This window comes from Lepeophtheirus salmonis, chromosome 12, assembly GCF_016086655.4.
Source record: "Lepeophtheirus salmonis chromosome 12, UVic_Lsal_1.4, whole genome shotgun sequence".
NCBI classification, from domain to species: domain Eukaryota; kingdom Metazoa; phylum Arthropoda; class Copepoda; order Siphonostomatoida; family Caligidae; genus Lepeophtheirus; species Lepeophtheirus salmonis.
The window spans coordinates 9644743-9667237 of record NC_052142.2 but is presented as its reverse complement, the minus strand read 5'-3'; the positions used below and the strand labels follow the sequence as shown (position 1 = coordinate 9667237).

Below are 22495 nucleotides of genomic sequence, written 5' to 3'. Positions count from 1 at the left end.
TATTAGTCTGATAGGCGTGGAATATCTTTCTTTTTACTTTTCCCGCTCCTCCTCTCTATACTTGATGAATTTCGTTGTTTTCGTTTATTCTCTCCCTCATTTGCCTGAGACCCATAAATAATCTCTGAATCACATTGATTTCCCCCTATCTCTAATATATTATCTTCTTGGAATTGCTTATCCATTTTAACGTTCCCTACAATATTTTCTGGGATGGAGGGCTGTTTTTCTGAGTTGTCTTCTTCCATAAAGATGACTGATGTATTCATATCTTTGCCTTCCACTGAGTAGGCAATACGTTATTTTCTTCCTTCTGTTTCTTTTCACTAACTACCTCTTCTGTAATTGGGATCGATTTTCCATTGGCATATTTTCTATTCATTCTTCTCCCGAGCCATCTTCTTTATTCTGGTGGACTTTTCGATTTATTATTGCATTCTTTTGCAATATGTCCCAAGTTGAAGCATCTGCGACATTGATTTGTTCTTCCACTAAAATATATTGGCCCAATGTGCGAACTAATTGGGAGAAACCAGGGTAAATTTTTAGGGTTACCCACAACCCTTACGGAGACATGAGGTACAGAAGTTGTTACTCTGTCCCTTATCTCTTTAGGCCAATCCTTGAACATTTCCGCTCTTGACGCTTCAAATCTATCCTCCAATCTTTAGTTCTATTTGACATGGGAAACCTACTTTAGGGAGGATTTCATCTTTTAGTATTCCTCTGATAGAAGTAAAGAGGGGCTTCTGTGGTAATCTTAGACACATTGAGTCAAGATCCCTGGGGTTCATGTTCAAAATTTATGTCCACAGGGGAGCTGCATTGCTATAGCTCATTTCGTTTGAGTCATTTTTTCTCTGTCTCCCACTCTTGATAAAAATAGAGGTATCATATACCAATCATTTTAGTTATTAACTTCGTCCTCCTCTTTTGGGTTTCTGTTTTCCAAAGTGAAAGATTCCATTCAGGAATACCCTTCTCAATGACTTTTGCAAAACTTAGTTTATCCTTTTCGTTAGAAATTTTTTTCACTTTTAGTAAATTTTCTAACAATGTGCCTTTATTGATATCTCCGACATTGCTGCTCGATATTTGTACACTGCATTCACGGTTATATATATCAGTTATTGTCTAAGTTTTGCCCACTTCCCCAGCCAACCCCAAGTAATCCGGTTTCTTAGGAGAGTTACAATGATGAGACTTTGTAGATTACCATACTTAACAGGATTGATATAGTGAGAAGAATCCAAGAGAATTAGAATTATCAGGATCGTTTTTGACAACAACGAAGCATTCATATTATAATTATTAGTATATATAAGTACTTTCTGAATATTTTTTTAATTTTCTCAATTAATTTGATCATTTACAATTTTATTTGTCTCTGCCTCCTTAGCCCGAGCAACGCCGAGTAATCCTTAGATAGTATCTTTATATGATAAGATTATGAGGGTTAGAAAGGTTAGAGGGGATAGAAAGGAAGAATAACACAAAATTGCATATTTTTTTATCTTAAAAGAAGGTATTTACTAATATGGGCATTATGACTTTTTGTAGTTATAGGCCTGAATGAAGGTGATCCCATTGAGATTCCAAAAAATATATAATATGAGTAGGTTATAGTTCTTCTGTAAAATTGACGAAATAAAATTTTAAAGCTTTGCTGTGGCGCCATTTTTTTATCTTTCAATAATGTTTCCATAGTATTTTTTGCACTCTGTCCTTACAATACGATGTGTTTACCCCGATGAAATATAACTATGAACATACTTTAAATTTCATTCTACAAAAACAGAATAACTTCAATTTTAATAATAGTTTCAAATTTTCGGCTTTCATAAGTCGTGTGAAGCTAGTCAGACCACAAAACAAAATCCTAGTCACGACACTGGCCCTTCCTAGAATGTATAGTGACTATCTTTGGAAATAGGTCCGATTATGGGACTATACATTTTAGGGTCATATATACAAAACAAGACAATTTTGTGAAAAATTTCTAATTACTGGTTGATACTTATAATTATAAATATGTAGCACTAAATAATCTTTAAAGATTTTAAAATAAAACACGTTTTGTTACTTTGATAGTATATATAAGAATGAGTCTGTATTCATTTACTCGTTTGTAATACACACATAAGCTGCGTTCACTGAAGTGCATACTCACAATATAGTACGCATTTATTTTTCCTTTTTATTATTATCCTTCAATCCATTTTGAAGTCATTTTGACAAAACATCTCCTTTCCAAAAAATTCAAGTGTATTACTATGGTTTTTTCTTGTAAATCCAAATATTTCCTCATGATTTCTTCTCCTTCAAGGAAAAAAATAGAAAAACGTAAGAAAATTAGATAAAAGATAAAGTTTAATGTTCGAATCAGTGTCATTTACTCACAAGTTCGAACCATATCGTTATAAAGCTACTACCACCATTACATCATAGAAAAACAAATACATTACTGATTACTCCGATAGATGGAAATTTAATTATGATTTTTTGCCGGAACTTAATGGAAGCTTTTCATCAATCTTCGTTACATCAGTCCAGCAAACACTATATTAATGGAGAGTTAACTCATTTTCTGGGAACACATAGGTTGGCATTAACAATCCCTTGTAATATTTCGATATGGATAAAAAAGACTGTAAAACTGTTTGATTTTATGAGATTATGGTCATGGGTGGTGATTTGATTAATTATTCGACTAAACATCATCATATTTGGGAATCTATCTCATGTACTCATAAGGAACGTTCGTTTTTGAAGAAGAACCCCTCTATTTGTCTCCTAGTCTCAGGGTTTCTATTTCTTCGGAAAGAGTTTCAAGTGACTCTCATCATCTTCACTTTGATGCTAATGTAAAGGAAGTGCAAACTTCGGAATAGGTTTACTTAGTGACTAAGGACCAATGCAGAAAGTGAAGAGTCTTAATCGTTTTGAATGAGGATTGGATTGGACGAAATACAAACTCATTTCTATTAGGAATAATTAGGTTCTATCTCCTAAATAAAAACAACAATAACAGGTATCAAGAATGTATTTGTAAACATTTTATAAAATATAAGTACTAAGTTAATCGGTGCCCTATGATCTTTTCTGCAATGGAAGAAAATATTGATGTTTCAATATTTTGTTGTAAATCATAATTATTAATTTTACTTAATTTTTAATCGTATAGTGTTAATATTTAGTACATACATGATGATATCTACATGGTACTTTTAAATGTGTTTCAAACAGGTAGCTGGTAAAATCAAATTCAATTTTAACCGTACTTTTTTGGATGAAAAAGTTTATTTTTAGTACTATAGAAAAAAATTATTTTAACTTCCGGGCAATCCCCTCACCCTACCCGAAAATTATTTTTGTTAAAAATACTCATTTAATCAGATTTTATGTTTTTTTTTATTACATTTTTAGAAAGTATTTATATTATCGATTAATAGAGATACAATTTATAGTACAGGGTCCACCCCACCGCTAGGCCCATAGGGGATATTACTCTTCACTTCTTTTCAATTTATATTTTAAACGACAATATTTTTGAAATAGTTAGTAGTTATAACTAAATTATTTTTTGGATTAGACATAGGCTCATATATATATATCGCGTTCCTGACGACCACCATGAGTCAACACTATAGCAGACAAAAACATTTTGACTTTTGTACCACCAATATTTAAGTCCTGTTTTTAACACTGAAAAATTAAGTAATTTATATGAATTTGTACATAATTTAGTCCATGTGCCATGATTATGTACATTTGTCTTTATATTTTAAATATAGGCCCAACCTAATGAGTTTTGCATGCATTATCATTTGAGGGAGTCGACTTTATTTTAATTGTTCAATTAGTGACAGGTATTATTGGAAGCCTATTCTAAATAATCTTATTAACAATTAGCAGCATCCACAAATGTTTAATACAATAAATAAATTAGCTAAAATTGAAGAACTTTATCTTGATTTCAAAATATAAATCCTTGAGATATCCTAGACATTTCCCAGCTTCTTTCCTTTTAATTAATTCAAACAGAATAGTAAAAAAAATGGGTTTTCTCAAGCTAACCAAATGATTTCATCGACGGAGGATATATGTCTTAGGATTTGAAGATTTTAATATTATCTGATGATTGATCATATCAAACCAAAATAAGTTAAAAAATATATTATATGATTTCTTAGATGAAGTAATGTGATCATGAAATCGTATTTAATGATCACATTACTTCATTAATGGTCTTTGATGGTGATCATCATACGAAGTTTAAACTATAATGAAATGGCAACTTTTTTTTTTAATATTATTAGCTTTCTACTGAACATCAAAAGTAGAATATAAACCATCTTGAACCAATCATTTTGAATCATGCCCAAAAGTGTTATATTCTATCAAATGGTTAATATTGAACCATTTACTTCCAATGATAAATATGGTTTCCTTTAAAATAAAAGCATAGGCTAAATAAGTCAAAATTCATTGTATTGTACTATAGAAGGAGGTTTCTGATTGCATATCTATGTACATTGTATACCTTTAATCATAATTAAATTGGATGCCATCTGGGAAATGAATTTATATATACTTACATCAATCCAAAAATATACATTACGAATATTAAAAATATTCATTATAGTATTTGCATTGAAGTTAAATGATATTCAGTATTATTTTTATTTTTTTTCTATGAAGTTTTTTTTTAATTTCTTCTCTTACTTAATTACATCATTATCTGTTGACCAACTATGTGTACATTTGATTTTGACACTCCACATAACATTAATTCCTATTATGTTAGCCACTTGTAACAAAATTTAGGCCTGATACTGTTTTCATTTGTATTGAATGTCAATACCAAAGTCACCTCTGTTGTCGTAGTCTTTTTCATTGGTTCAACCCAAGGAAATCCAGTAAATCTATCGACCATCAATAAAAAATCCTTCTTATCTTTTGGTGTAATAAGTGGAGGGATACTTGTTCCATAGGTTAACTTGTGATCGTTTTATTATGTTCTTTCGATTTTGGTTGAATTTTCATACTTTTCATGCATGATTCAGTACTTGTTTTAATTGAATTGTACATAACAGGCCCAAAAGTATCTATCTCATGCTAACTTTCGGGCTCCAACAATACCAGGATGAAATATATGTAATTTCTTCACAATATAACTAATGGCACTACTTGGTATAATGTTTTTTTAAATTCGTGATTAGTAGTTTGTTTTACAGTTAAACATTCTTCTAAGTTGACTTGTAAGAACGTATTGGATGAGTTTTTGATACATCATTATTTTTTTGCCTTCCAAAACGCTATTACTATTTCTGGATATTTTATATCTTCACTTGCAAGTTTCTCAAGTTCTTTTAGTTTAGGATCAGACGTGATCAAATAAACGTTGTAAATTTTCTTTTGAATGAGAGCAAAAACCAGTATCATTAATTTTACTCACGTCAGTATCCAACTTCATAATTTTTTTTTACATCAAAATGAGCTAAAACTGATGCTGAGCTCATAATTATTTTTGATTAATCGAAAGCTTTTTATTGTTCTTTTTGGCATTGATATTCAACATTCTTCTTTAATAGTTCTGTTAATGGTTCATTAACTTTTGTATAGTATAGATGAAATTGAGGTAATTGATTGGATACTCCAATAAATTAATTTAGTAAGATTTTTTTGTTTTGGGAAATTCACAACTTCATCAAGTTTTTTGTGATATGGCTCGACACCTTAGAGCATACCTAGAAATTTCACTTTTGTTCCATATAGAATTTTATCTCTTGATAAGGTAATATTGTTTTTCTCATAATGTTTGAGTAGTTCTTCCACCTTTTGTAAAATTTCATTTCTGCCAAATATCATCCACAATCTTCTTTACATTCTTGATTCCACATAAAACAGCATCTGACCTTTCACAAAATTCATCGTTAGAACTACAATGACCCATCGGAGCTCCATAATATCGGAATTTTCCTCGGGGTGTTTTAAATGTTGTTATTGCTCTACTTTCATTGTCCTAAGGTTTTTGAAAATAACCCATTTTACAACTAATGTACAGAACACTTCACTTTTATGAGGAACTGATTGAGCAATTTCTTTAACAAAAAAAAGAAAAGGAAAAGGGTGAATTGGACGCCTTACATATCGGTTTAAACTTTTAAAATCAGTTACGAATCTCATTCATCTACCATTCGGTTTTGGAACTATCATTGAAGGTGAACACCATTCCGTAACACATGGTTCTGGCTCAATAGTACCTAAGTTTCGCATTTTAGTTACTTCTTCTGATTGAAGTTATTCATGAAGAGGAACTGTTTAGCAGTTGATATCTACAATATAATCTTCAGCATTACGATCGAGTATAATTTTTATTGGAGGACCAGTCATAGGATTTAACTTATCACAATAAAAAATTACTTTATATTTTTTGGTTAAATTGTTGAGCTTAGATTTTGATTTAATTTCGATGGTGTTACAAATCAACATTGGGAAATCTTTCGAAATTATTCCAAGTGTTTGACAAGTTTTCCAACTGAGGAAGAATTTATCTCTTCTCTCGGTACATAAAAGGGTTGTAATTTTACTGTTGTTACCATTAAATTTTATAGTTAATTGATAATGTCCGACAAGTTTCATTAAATTTCCAATTGTGTTGAAGATATTGCGATGATAAGATTAATTCCATCGAATACTGTATTTATACACAATATTCTTAGAATAATGGTGATTGGTGATCCAGTACCAGGTAAAGCTTTAAATTGAAATTGTTTGTTGTGACTAGGATTCACAATTACATTGAATTTTAGAGTATCTTTGTCGTATACATTCATCACATTCCCAGTAAAAGTTGAACTAATCTTCTCGTCCCTTCTAGGTATACGACACACTTTCATAACATGCACCTTTTTGGTACAATTCGAACAAATAACATTAAAACTATAATAGCAGTCGTTATCCTGAGGTTCCACACTCCATACGGGTACAATCTTTTGCCATAGATGGGCTACTTGTATTGTTTTGGCTATTGGTATATCGTCTACTTTTAAATCACCAAATCTTTTAGTGTGACCTTTTGGGGTCACTGACTTATTTTCAAAAAAAAAAAAATTCTACCAACAGCATTAATAGAGTCTTGGATATATTCAGATTTCACATACCTTTTATTAATTCATCTTGCTTTGTAAGATTTAGTGATTGTCTTCAATGTCTCTCTTGCTAAATCTCCACCTGCCTTGAGATATTCTTGTCTCAATTCGTCGTTATTCTTGCCAACAATGCATCGAAAAATATATTACTCTTGAATAGACATATTCTTTACGTCCCCTTCATCTTTTAAAATATCTAATCTTCCTCCGAAATCAGACATATTTCCATCTAATCTTTAAGTTGCCCCAAAGTATTTTAATCTTCTTGAAAACAATGGATATAATTCAATAAGTTCTTCCAATAGTAATTACTCACAACTATTACTATCTTCGCCAAATATAGGTGTAGCTGATAAAATTTTCGAGACAATAGCTTTTTCACAAGTAATAGACACACAACTATGGAAGTAGGCATGCTGATCTTGAATTGGAATAACTTTCATATTACTAGTGGAATAGTAAGACTTGAATCTACTTGACCAATTCTTCATTTGCTCTATTATGTCACATCTTTGTAAGGGTTTTGGCTTGAGAGAATTGTTGGGTCTACAAATCTTGGACCCATCAACAGCTGGAGTATATAGAGAAGTAGACTGAGAAAAACTGGAACGAATAGTTTCCATGGCTCTAATGAGAATCACTCTTCCCTTATAAACAACTTCGTGATACCTATGAACTTGTTCCACAAGATCCGATTTAATAATTTTATCGTTTTCTTCTTTGTTTTCTTGTCCATTACTATCCATCCAGGCATTAGCACAATCTTCAACACATTTATATCTATTATCACAGTGCTTAATAGCATCTTGGATACTGAATGAATTAATCTTTGTTCAGATTTTATGAGTTTTAAAACATGTAGCTCTAGTGAGAACGCTTTTCATTCATAAATAGCTGTTCTTGGTTTTGGTAATTACTTACAAAGTGAAATGCATTAACAAAAATGATCAATTTTAATCACGTCCCATAAAAATATACACTACACAAAATCTAATATACTTTCTAGTAATAATATATCTACTTGTTCAATGAAACTTTTCCAAATATATGCAACCTCTCACCATCCACGTCCAATATGATGTATTCTCTCAATTTTATAGATCTTCGTTATGCGTCGTTTTCAAGATATTATGGTCTTGATTAACTTGGACTGAAATACCTAAATGATAAATTCCAACTGCGCCACAGTGAGACTTATAATTAAAAATAAGTAGTTCTAAATAATCCTTAAAGATTATAAAATAAAACACGTCTTGTAACTTTGATAGTATATATATATGAAGGATTTTGTATTCAATTACTTGTTTGTAATACACGCTTTGAATACAAAAATAATAATACAAACAATCACACACTAGGTTAAGGTTTATGTGCTTCTATCTGCTGGTTGTATTTTGACATCCAATTGGTATCTATTTTCATAAATAAAAATGAAAAAAGGGTTTTGATTTTTATAAACTTGGTTTTTTAGGTCCTCAAAATGGACGTCATCAAAATAATAACGTCACATGAAAACACTCTATTGCAGCTGTGGTTGATTATGTCTGAAAATTTCAATTTAAATTCAAATTAATGTAACTTTTAAAATACAATTATCTTAATTTATTAATTAAGTACTCTCATTATCAAACTCAAAAATAATATAAAAATGTTTTTCCCACTTTTATGAATATAAACTTATCTTTCAATATGTGAGTAATTATTATGATTAATTAACACATGTCGAAAAAAAATTGACTTTTTCAAAAATCTTTAATTCCATATATAATCCTAGTACTACTTGACGCATTGATGATGAATCAGTAGTTACTTTCTTTGCATGAAATCTGGTTTTTGAGAATTTTCATTTTGAACTTTTTGGGAATTTTACCCTTTTTAGAGATTATTCTCAACATTTGAAAATGAAAAAAAATCAATAGTTCACATACTATTTATTAGTTTAAAAATTGCATTCTTATTTCAAATGTGTGCTAATTTTTTATATGTGATTATTCAATATTCAGAAAATGGAATTTAAAGGTTAAACAACCCCTTTATTTTATAAGTTTTGTTAGAAAAGGAATAACATGTCGGATTGTCAATTGTTTGTATGTCAAAAAAAAAAAATATTTGGAGCATAAATTTATAAGTTTTTTATTTACGAAAGAGTATTTTATTCTAAAATGTCAAGTTCAGAAGTAAATTTGAATTCATTATTTTTTAACAGAAATTTATCGAGGTTATATTATTAAATTTCCGAAAAAATCAATTATATTCCATTAAAATTGATAATAAACAAATCCAAATATAATGGCGTAAGTGTCTGACGTTTTTGACATTACGATTTCTTTTATATATTAAAAAAACGTAAGATCTGATTAAATTATTAGGCTATATAATCTTTCGAGGATTTTTACATCGTCATAAATATGATGGAAGGTTAGATTTTATTTTTCATCCAGAAATATAAATCCTTTAGGGATTAATACATTTTGTGTCTAGATGAAGAAGTATTTTATGTTATGCTACGGGTTATATTCCAAGATATATAACTGAATTATTTATTTTAAGTTTCCTTCAAGTAAGATATTTTGAAATTCTTCACTCACTTTAGTAAAATCATCTTTGTTAAAATGATTCGATCAAAATATGGCTTCTACGTTGATTATCAATATATTCTTCGAATCCATATTTCTCTTGAAGTTTTTTTTTAATTGAAATTTAAAAAATAATATTTTTTGGGAAGGAAATTTTATAATTTCACCCACACATATTGAAACACAGCACATTTTTACCGTTTAGCTTGAAGATTTAATTTTTTAATATAAATATGTAGCAATAAAAAGTAAAAATGAGATAAACGCAATTAATCTTTCAGAATAAAAATTCAGATAATATCAACTTGTTTGAAATCAATTATCTTGAAAAAATAAAAGGTAGTTATTGTATTTCTCGACTGATGTCATTGACTTTAACCTACGCCTGGTTTAAAACATAAAAAGGGATAATTTCTACTGATATTTGCTACCTACTGTTGTGGGCGGAAAAATTGTTTGGCGAATGAATAATCATTTACATTATCTTTAAGAGTCTAGAATCATCTTCCACTCGTCATCCATTGACAAAAGTGTCCAGGTTATATAATTGTCCATATAGATTATACATAACAAAATCCACCGTATACATGTAATTGATATCAAGATGATTGAGATAAGTTATTTCTGCGTTATATACATCAAAGCAACTGAAGGACTATTATAGTTTTTTTTTTAGTAAGAGACAAAGCAGAATCGACTTAAGAAGAAAAGTACTTCAGAATTTTAATGAAAGTGAATGTAGGAAGATAACTATCTGTGGCTCACTTGGGCTTGAGATCTATTGGAGGTATGAATTCCCAGTTCTAGATATATCACTCATAGGATTCGAGTCCCTTGAGTGACTTCGTAATGCGGCCTGCTTTGTACCTTTGGAATAAGAAAGAAGGTTTATGAAAAGACGACAAACATCTTTCGCATCTCTCTATTCCTATTTTAGGTTGCTCCTAATGTACTGAACTTTACAGTTTCCTCGCTTATATCTCTCATTTACTCTACGATCCAGCCTTTTGAGTGATTCACCCAATCCTTTCAGGGATTGGTCTCACCACATCCAACCGCTTCTTCTACTGATACAACTTGGCTCATAACGAAGAAGGAAGTACTGTTTGTTTCTAATCTGATGTTATGATAGTTCGTACCTCGATGGCTGTTTTCCAATATGAATAATCCATCATGTCTACAGGGTAATGATAATTGAAAAGGGATAGTAAAGCTATTAGCACTTCTTCCATTTAAGTTGCTGTCGTATTTGTTTATTTTCTTTTAATCTTATAAATGATGACAAATGAAGCAATTCTAAAAAATTAATAATGTGTAATAGCTAAAAGTTATCGACGTTTTCGCAAATTTTTCCGACAATGGTTGTTAACACGGTCTTTTAAATATTGGAACTAAAAACTGATTAAAAAAACTGATTTTTAATGTCGTTTTGTTTTGTTTTTTCTTAAAGATTCAAGGAAAAGAGCGGACAGAAATAAAATCAACAACAACAACATAAATATAAGTGGTAGAAATAAACTTCTCATAGATGCATTCAGGGAGTACTAATAATTACGCTATACATGTAGTGTGGTCGATTTTCAGGAAAATTCAAAATGAACGAACAATAAGTTGCATTTTCGACACTGGTAAATTATATTGATAATTATTTAAAAATTGTTATCACTGAAATTATTATTGTCACTCTCAATCATAGGTTCAAAAATGGTGTTAAATTTCTAAGCAAATGTTTGAAGAAATGTTGGAGTCCTCATCATCACTTTTTTGATGCAATTCATCTTCCTAATTTATGAAATTATATGGATGTTGTGGAAATCAAAAATAACGTTGATAACATTCTCCACAAGGTTAATAGAAATACAAGGTTAAACCATGATGTAATCAGGCTTGCTAGAATTTTCAATTTGATGTACCGTACTGACTGCAGGGCAAAATAGGCAGATTTTGACAAAATACGCAACCACTTATAGTCTAAGGCATCAATACTGCAAGAACTTTCAATTTAATGTATTGTACCGCCTGCTGAGCAAATAACAACAACAGATTTTGAAAAAACACGCAACCACTCACTCACATTTGTCGTTTATTTTTAAAAGCGTGGGAGAAGTTAAACATCAGTCGTACACGCGTTATGGTATAACCTTGTATTTCTATTAACCTTGATTCTCTCTAATGCTAATATTATAAAAGTCAAAAAATTGATCGAATAAATTTGAAACTACTTATTCTAACTTAATGAAAAAAAATTAGGCTAAATCAATTTTTTACTAATAATTAAAATATTATGGCATAATCAATAAGTTGAAATGGATTTCAACATACAAAAATAAATTTAATAGGACCATCTAGATATCATCACATATTTTTTGAATATTCACAATCTATGAGGAAAAAAATAATTTTCAAATTTATACAAAGCTTGAGTCAAGAGTATGTAACTCAAAAATACTTTAAATTATTAAAACATTGACAAACATGGTATTTAGATTTATACAAACTTCATGAAGAGAAAGTAAAATACCTCTCGGAGATTTTCCTGAATTTACATCAGGAGGACGGATCGTCTTGATACTAATAGCTAACAAGGATTCAGGATACCTCAAGAACTACTGACCCTTAACCATGTAGAATTCTATATACAAAATTTTCTCCTATATTTTTTCTAACAGAATATGTACTTTGACGGAAAAGGAGAAGTAACATCTCCAATGATATCTTTCACAATCCCCTGAATAGTGTAGGATTTTCTGTGATGAGCGCTCAGAAATATGGAAGATTCTGAACTTTTATTTGTTTATAAATTGTGGAATATTGAGGAACTCTTATTTTTTATTTTCAATGACTTCCTGAAAGAGAGACAAGTCTTTCTTATGGGTAACCCCTACACTAGTTTTAAAAATAATCTGGAAAAATTTGTATTATACTCCAAGCGAATGCATTATCTATTTAAAGGGTGAATAGATGTTATTATTAAGTTTGAATTGTCTCTTGGTCGAGAATTCCACATAATAGGACACTTTATGTTCCCGGAAATGCAAACCGTCTCCGACGACATTGCTGTGGACGTTTGATGGTCACCTCACTCATTGATAAAATTGCTGAACAGCCCTTTAGTTCAAGGTTTTGTCATTTTAAGGGAGTCGAAAGGCCCCTGGATTAAAGCCTCGTTGGTTTCTACGTCCAAGATCAGGAGATGTTTAAAAAAAAAAAATTGGTTCCTTTTAAAAACTATTGGAAAAGGAGAAACATCAACAAAGGAGCATATAACACCATCAAAGTAATAAATAGCAAATATTTGATATCTTTTAAAAGATGATTCAAATATCAATTACTCTCAGGAGCGTTGGAGGTTGGGCGAAAATTGTTTAATGACCAGAAGATTGTTTGCCTGTTCTGCAATGAAGCAAAAAAGACTATTGACCATCTCTTCTAGAGCTGCAGGCTTTTTAAGTATTAGTTATTAGCGGATCTCATATGGACTGTTGGAAAATTTCGGAGCAACAACTAGTATAGAAATTCTTTAGAGTACTATTGTGGGAAGGGGAAGGCATGGTCAAGGCCATTATTAAAAAAACTCAAGAATTAATAAATGCAAAAAAGGACTAAGAAGGACTTAAACCTTAAACACGCCATCCCTATTATTGATTTACATATCAAAGTCATTAAAGATATGGATTATTAGTTCTTCAGTTTACTGAAGACTATGACACTAACATTATTTAATTCTCAGTTATTCTTCTGTTTAATTTTATCTTTATTTTTAGCTTGGTAATTTTTTTACTTTTACTGCTGTTTTTTTTTAGCTTCAAATTTTATGTTTTATGCGATGTGCTAAGCTTTTCGTTTTGACAATGAGTTTATATTTGGTCCGGAATAAAGTTACGCCGTATGGGCAAAAAAAAAAAAGAAGGTCTTGATAGATGTTCGTCTGTTGTCTTAGTCTTTATTTAGGAGCTAAAAAGTAATTATTCCTTAAAAAGAATTATCTTTACTTTCATAAGAAGAAATGTTGGTCCTTTTTTTTCAAGGGTCCTCCAAATTACAGTTTATTATTTAAGTTCATCATCCGTTACTACGCTTCAAGGAGTAATTCATGTGGACTTTAGAAAATCATGATCCAAAACGATGTGAGCTCTTTAATATTGAGTAAGGTTAATAATTTTGGTAAGAATACAAAAGCATGCGAGGAGAAGGGAATAGATACTTATGGCATCATTGTTTAAATAATAGTCATCATGTTCTATCAAGAACGTTATCATTCCCGCCTTTATTATTCAATATTAATATTATATTATATGCTGATAGTCGATAGAGAACTGAATAAAATGCCTAAAATAACGTCACCTGCTGTCTGGATTTCTAAAAATGGAGGCCCAGGAATTAGGAAAATACTTACCAGATGAGAAACACATGGCTTGTTGGATTTGTCAATATAAATGTGCCTTTAGTCCCATGTCTAGAATTAAACGCCACTCATTATTCTCATCTCATATCAAGAGCATGGATATTCATCTATGCAATTAAGTTAGACTTTAACTTTGATCTCACACAGATGCTTATTGCATATAATATAACCTTATCCATTGCTAATCATCCTACGTACAAAAAAAAATTTCTGGAGAAATACACGGGTAAATTCTTCCCTTCCTGAGGAACCATCATTAAATACTGGAGGTTGTTGGTAATGATATCATTTATAGAAATACCTCCATTGTAAATTGTGAAGTTAAGATAATTTTCACCGTGTTTAGAGTCATCCACGCCAAATTAAGAAATGGAACTCTAAATTTTGTACCATCTAACAGTAAATATTCATTTTTTTTTTAAATCTAATCATAAAATATGATTCTATTTTAGCTAAAATTATCAAGGATTGATACACGACTCATTAAATGGCAAAACAAGTGCTTAAATGGTCACAACAACGGGGGGTAGTAGCTTTGGAGGGTTGCAACTAGTTTGTCCGACATTAGTTTCTTCACTGAAAGACTTGGGTATGATCATTAGCTTTTCCAATATTACATAGTCAATAAATATTACTTTTTTATCACTTAAGGATTAGCTATGGTTAATAACCTCCAAGAAGAGGTGTCAGACAACTCATAAAAGGCAAAAATAACTGCTTAAATGGTCACAACAACGGGGGTAGTTGCATTGGGTGTAGCATTATAATTAAAAAGTGTGTGTATCCTTCATGATAGCAGTATGGCGTTATACAAGCATAAATAAGGGGAGAAAAAATCTATTTTGATGCTCTTAGTAAGTAGTAATATCGCCGGACATTACTACATAATTATGTTTTGCTCTAAATTTTTACGATGGATTTAATTATAACATTTTTATTAGTAAATTTAATGTCTAATTTTATGATTTTAACATTTACTTTATTATTAATAATTATTTAGATCTGATCGGTAGATATATATATATCCTGTGCACAATTGTATATAGCAACATCCAGTTGAGGAAAAAGGGGTGATCTTTTTGACTAAACTCCACGTCTGGCCTATGTTTAGCAAACTTAAAGTTATGTCCTATTTAACTGAATTCATGTCAGAACAAGAAAATATTATTTGGATCAATCTGTTATTTCAATATTCTGTATTTATAATTTATTGTTATTATCAGGTATATGATTACAATTGTTTAATTTTGTATATTTAACACGGTGTTTTTTTTTAGTATGTAGATTATATTTAATATAAGCCTTCTTTTTAAACTTGGAACTTCAAATATATTTCTAAATACTCTACATTGTCGTTTTATTAGTTATTATTCTGAGAATATGGTTCATAATGAATTACAATTTTATGGAGTGTGACGTTTTCAAATCTATTGTAACGGGAAAAAGAAAGAACGTCTAAGTCAATTATACGTAGTATGTCTTCATTAAGCATTTTGCTATTAAATACTTTCGTTATACCCTCAAAAATTATCATAAAGCAGGCATCTGCTAATCACATCAGTATTTTAAACAGTTATATCTCCTTGTACGCGTTTTTCTCTGCAGAATTATCAACTTTAATATTGAGTCAGTCCTTATTCACAAAAGAGACAGATTCCGAGAACTGAACTTATTTGAAATTACATTTAAATGAGGAAGAGAGCCAACCAAAACTCATGTAGGAACCCTTTCCCAAGAAAGAGGCAGACTTATGTCTAGTAAGGAGACTGATATCTGAATTCCTCTTGCCAAATAAACGTTTGAATACATGAGATAGACTCTGAAATAAAAACTTTAAGATAACCGATAGCTTTTGTTCTTTAATAGCTAATTATACTAAAATACTAAGATGTAGTTACATTATGTATCAAACTCCACCGTCCACCTTGAGACTTGTGACATCCTTTTTTAAACAACCCATTAATTTAATTTTTGAATCCCTCACATAGTAAAAAATATTATTATGAAAAATATATGGCAATTATTGGTTAATTATAACAAATAATTAAACTAATCCAGCAAAATTGTAAATAAAACCGGAATCGCCATAGCTCGAATGTATGAACGTTCGCGCCCTGATTATCCCTGGAGAAAGAAATATACTTTATTTATATGGATTTCACCAAAAAGATTCCTAGGTTAGATGGAGTAATTGTAATAATGTTTACTTATACTTAATCAGTGCAGTATATGTTAATTCATCTAAATTCCATCTCCCAGGAGCTTGACCAAGGAGTTATTGTGTATGTTGTAATTTGGATTCTACTTCAATGAAAAACACATCTTGAGAATTATTGAAACTCAGGCGACCTGGAGATAGAGGAGTGTCTATCAGTACTTGACCAGGTACTTAGGACCTCAAACACATTTGATCCAAATTATTATTCAATAGCATTGTCCATTGAAATTCAATCGACACTCATTGGAGTTATTGATTAATAATCCACACTAAACTCCCTCTCGTTTTTAAAGATGTTTTCTCTTTCTAACACATCTTTTATTTATTCGGCGGTTGTCATGATTTTTGATACAACGGTTCGAACCAACTTTTCAAGCATCCTCATAATTAAATGAATCAATTAATTATTATTTAATGAACACTTAATTATTGCAATTTGTGACAAATAAATAATAAATATTTTATCTTTTACTTTTGGAATAACATAAATGGGAATCATAATTACATAGTATTTGAACATGACTCATCATCAAATATATATTTTATTTTTGTTTTCCTTCGGCAAAATGGCTTTCGACAAGGCAATAAATCCGCGCACGTAATTATAAAATGAAAATTAATGTTTTTTGATGTTAAAAAATAAAATACAATAGTTATATTTATTTTTTCTTGTTACATGCATAATATTATATTTAAAACATGTTAGAATTAAAAAAATAAACTACCAACAATGTACGCATTATATTTTATACAGATGAAAATATTTATAAATTTTATTTTAAATTAAGGAGAGATGCTATAAATTTACCATAATTTTTTTCTTTAATTTGACATCCTTTTAATTAATTTTTAATCAAAATTATGTAATATCCATTACAATTATATATTTAAACTATTTAAGTTGTCTTTTTTTGGGTTTTCATGATGACGATGGAATTGTTCTTTGACGTCATACATAGTATGGAAGTAAAGAAGCTAATATGATTTCAATATTTTCAGGAAATAACAGTTTAATATTGTAATATCAAGGATCCATATCGTCTACTCTTCTCATACCTTTATTGAGAGTTTTACCATTTTAGGACACAAATGATTTAGGACTGGATCCTTTTCTTCAAATTTTAACATTTGCTAAGTCATTTAACCTTGATAAAAACTGAGTGAAATAATAAATTAATATTTTCACCATTCATAACTTATACAATTTTGGTTGGAAATATTGCAATCTTGGAATCTCCTTCACCATGAAGGAGTCAACTATTCTCTCTTGAGATGGATAACTTATAGTAATATGGAACAGAGCAACTGCTTGAATGGTCTCAAAGGGGTTTTTAGCCTTAAATAGTGTGCAAGGTCTTTGTTTAATATCAGTTTCTTCCGCCAAAGACTTGGGTATGCTCCATGAATTCGAACATGTTGATGTGGAATTTATGTAAGATTATTATAAGCCGTTTTAAATATTAAACACATCAATTTACTTTTCTTTTTTAGCTTTACATATGACTTATAAGGATTATATACGGAATTTAAAGTATGATAGAAATAAGACTTATTTTATTTCTTCTCATAATTACTATATTTATTTTTGTATAAAAATGTTTCATTGTATTTGGTATAGCGTGTGAATCTACCTCTCACAAAATGGGCATCACTAAAGAAACTTTCGCTGCAGTTAACCAAAGTACAGATGCTACTACAAAACTTGCAACATTTCTTCAAATAGATTGTGGCTTCGAATACTTACTTCCAGAGCAGGTAAAAAACGACTTTATCGGAGCTCGATTTAGTTGGTACCGTCAATTGTCTGGTGCAAACTATTTTGTATCCGTGCGCCAAGTACTGGAGGCAGAAAAAAAAAAATTAGGATTTATTCCTTTGTGAAATTTGATGGCCTTGATCTGAGTGACATAAAAAATATTCATTCTGACTCTGATAAAAAAAAAGATTTGAACCTAGAAGAAAAGATTTGTATTGATAAAATTTTGTCGACTTTACAATCCACAGAGTTTTATTTGGAATTAGAGGATGACGAAAAATCGACTCTATTCTTTGTTGCAGGCTATATAGCCAAATCTCGATCCTTAAAGTTAAAATGTAATTTATGCGAAACCAAACTTGTGTTCTCAAAAAAGTTTTCCTCATGTTAGTTTGGACAAACCAGTTGAGGCGTGTTCGAAAAGCAAGCTCCTAGATCAAATTAATAGAGGAGGACTGGTCACTCCAAGCGATGACTTATTTTCGATTGTCACACAAATTTATTGTTTATATAACTTTATTATTTCTAGTAAAAATGATAAATCTATTTTTTTTTTCAATGCAACAATTTAAGAAAAGTATTTACAAAAATATGTTGTGAGATGATAGATACGAACTAATCATAATTATTCAAAATTGTTCTAATGGTCATATTTTTACAGATTTATTTTTTAGCATTTGTTGCCAAGTTTTCAATATTGTGACCAAGAATTTGTCTAAAAAAATAAATTATAAAATAAATTTGAAAAAGTTGCATGGCAATTTAAAGTCTTGTAAATAGAATAAAAAAATTGTTAAACTTACTTTCCAATGATATATATGTATATTGTGTCTTGTTGTTATATTATGATAGTTGCCAATAATTCTTTAATTTATTTAAAGTAATAAATAATAGTTGTTAAAATTTTACTAACTCTTCTTATTATTAATTTAATTTTGTTCCTTTTTTATATGCGTCAGACTCATGCCCGAATAATAAAAAGGCGTATTCTAGATTTCCATGACCCAGCACAGTACATGTATCTAAATAACTTAAGAAGGTATCTTTGTAGTCATCAGTAAGATAATAAAAAATAAGTATTTTATCTAACTGACTTCATAGAGATTTGATGTTATTTTCTATGTAAATTGGGTAATAGATGGCACCACTGAGGCATTCTTAAAAAATAATGTGATTTACAATAAATATAATTTAATAATTAATAGTTGATTAATATGAATACAAAATTGAGTATGTCAATGTTTGGTTCAAGTGGAGACATAAGCAACAAAAAGGAAAATTATGACTACGAGGATAAATGTATCTAGGATGAGATTAACTCACTTTGAATTGGGATAATTGAAAGATATCAAAAAGAGCCTTCGGATCCTGTCATTGGCGATCTTTATTCCTCTTATAAATTCAACTCTATAACCGATTCCCCTTCATGAGATATATCAGAAGAAGATGTAGATCTACGGGGTATGGAACTTCCTTTAACACCAAAAATTATTGTTTCTAAGATAAATGTAATTCAATGGATACTACTAAGAAGTAAGTGTGTTACCAGGGAATCTAGATTTTGTCAGGGAGTTTGAATTTTTGATCCAGGGATTTGATTTGAAAAAGCTGAATGAATTCAATTAATTTCAAATAATAAGGGTTACGAAAAATCAAAGATACATGACTAAATTTCCCTTTGTGATAAATATTATAGAGTATAGAAGACAACTCATCCTATATTTAGAAGATCTTAATTATTTGAAATGTAATGAGCATGAACAAAATCATGATTCTAGGAGTTATGTAAGAAATTCTTATATGAATATGGAACGATATCTTTTTTTTGACGATTGCTTATTTTGGCTGTAGTGGAAAATAATTTTCTTATAATAATAAAGTAAAAAATGAAATTTTAACAGCTAATATGTTACCATTTCAAAATTTCGTATGTGATTTGTATTCTTGATAATTTATTGAGACGAATGACTGATCCTTTTTTATCTTCATTCGAGTATTGCATAATCATACAATGAATGGTAAATCCAAGATTTTTAAATATTTAACCAAATAATGATGATTCTTTCTATCCGATAGACTGTTGATGTTCATTTGAATGATAAGAACTTTCTTCATATATAGTATAAAAATCATGTAATGTTAATCTCTTTTTTTTTTTTTTTTAGTGTTCGAAACCTCTCCATTGCATAAAACATAGTAAATTTTGGGTGAAGATGGTTGCATTTTAAATTTTTTAAAGTGTGAGTATGTATGATTTGAATTTCCATCCATTTTTTCTATTTCATTAATTTCGTTTTTCAGAATCCAAGCCCTAAAAAAGTCTGCGTTGCAATTTAGATTTGCATAGTTACGTGTCTCTTCTTTTACGAATCTTGAAACACTAAAGTCCCTTACAATGATGTTAGAAGTTGCTGCTGTTTAAATCACATTTTCAAGAACATTTTTATATGACTTTCCTGATGGTGCATACCCCCACTTAATTAATGTTTCGGATCCAAAAACGTCGAGGATATTTCTATTAAATTTATGTTATGCAATTCTCTAATTGTTTGGGAATGTAATCCTTTATCTATTAGGGGGGGGGGCCTCTGCATGGATTACTCCCTTTACCCTTAATCACCCTTGTAAAATAAATTTTATATATTTACTAAGAATTTTCTAATCTACCTCGCTTATCAGCAAACAACAATGTTTGGACGATCCAGGGTTCTTCGATAGTTGTATAAACTTTTGTGCCTCTGTAATTCTAAAATTATGTTGACATTTGTATAACTATCTTTGTCATTGTTCAATTGTTTTCTGGTATATAAATTGATCTCTTGTATCATCTCTACTGTTAACAGCCTTAGTACTCAGATTTATTTCTGATCGTTATTCATCCATTTTTTTTTCTCCATCTTCCCAACAATTCTACATTATTCTTAAATTATTTCAATTTATTCTTTAAATTATTTGTGTATGGCCAACACAATAGCACTAATATGCAGTTGATCTAGTTTAAAAGAAAATTTTTAGAATTATAATTTAAAACTATAAATCTTATAATCAATTCATTTGTTACCTAAGAAAAATTTGTTGCTGAGATTTACTTGTGTCTTGCGATTTTGTAATTTTATCTTAGTATGTAATCATTTCACTCAAAATGTGTGTATGTCACAAACCACATTGTTAAAATGTTAAGTCTTTTACGGGAGTCCTTTTTTTCTGAATTAATTTAGCAATGGAATGCATTGTTAAAATTTTATATCAAATAATATTTCCTACGATTAGCTACACTCATATATGTATGATACAACAAATTAAGACTTAAAATGAATATCTTTATTTGAATAAAATTAATCCTAGAAATATCTAGATATTTTCCCAGCAAGACATTTAATTAATAATTACCAAATTAACTTCCTAAAAAGACCTAAGGATTTCATCCACAGAAGACATGTTTTTGGATTCGGAGATTCTATGTGATCTGCAGATCGTTCATATTTATGTTTAGTAAAATATACTCAGAAGTGCATGTTGTATTTATTATGAGCATTAATTAGTTGTGATGTATTGTGATTATTATCTTGTTGATGTATGCTTACGAGAGTATGTAATGTAAATTCTTATTGGAAGTCAGCTGGATTTTACTTGCAATCAATGATATTCAATAAATCTTTATTCTAATTTATAAAAATATATTATAGTGCCTTTACTTTAAGAGTTTTCTAGAGGTCTTAACACAAGTCTAAAAAGAGAACAAATTATGATTAATAAAACAATAATTGAATCAGTCGAATTATGAATTTATTGAAGCAGCTGGAAGCAATGACGAGGCTCTTACAATTATAGGTAGTATACTAAAATAAAGTACTAATGATATAACTAATTACATAATTTGCAAATAATTATAGCTATAGGTCCACACAAGCTTCAAAAACATGTGCCATAACTTTCATTCGAAATGGCCTCCCTTAGCCTTGACCACAGCCCAATGTCTCTCTGGAAAGGATTTGTATGCTGCATGTACTAGTATGACCTTCAGGTCGTCCAAAATTCTTTCCTGGGGTCACACAAGCTCTGCTCTCACGAATGGACCACATGTAGCAATCCAAGACGTTTAAGTCGGAGTTGGAGGGGAATTAGAGTTTCTTGTCCATAAGTCACTCAAATTGGCCTCAAACCACCCCTGCGTCTCTCTGGATGTGTGAGAGGGACACCATGCTGGTGGAAGGTCTATGGCTCATTCCGGAAGTACTATTTGGCCCAGGGAACCAAATCTTTCTCAGGGATGGTGCTGATGTACTCCTTGGTGTTGACCTTCATCCCAGCCGGCACAATCACCAACGGGGACTTCCCTTTCTCAATCATGCGTCCAAACCATCACAGACTGTGTCTTATGTAGAC

The 22495-nt window shown here is 30.1% G+C and overlaps 1 long non-coding RNA gene across 3 annotated transcripts; it reads left to right on the top strand.

The window, feature by feature from the left end:
* Positions 1 to 689: 689 nt before the first annotated feature.
* Positions 690 to 21882, top strand: LOC121127347 (uncharacterized). 3 transcript variants are annotated; one of them, XR_011782415.1, is made up of 11 exons: positions 690 to 2343; positions 2404 to 10914; positions 11181 to 11358; positions 11427 to 14534; positions 14588 to 14724; positions 14787 to 17085; positions 17353 to 17785; positions 17845 to 17884; positions 17972 to 19642; positions 20275 to 20349; positions 20411 to 21882. It is a non-coding gene; the product is annotated as an uncharacterized lncRNA (long non-coding RNA). The 3 variants fall into 3 exon arrangements; XR_011782416.1 differs by having other exon boundaries at positions 694 to 3031; positions 10407 to 10914; XR_011782414.1 differs by having other exon boundaries at positions 692 to 10914.
* Positions 21883 to 22495: the final 613 nt, after the last annotated feature.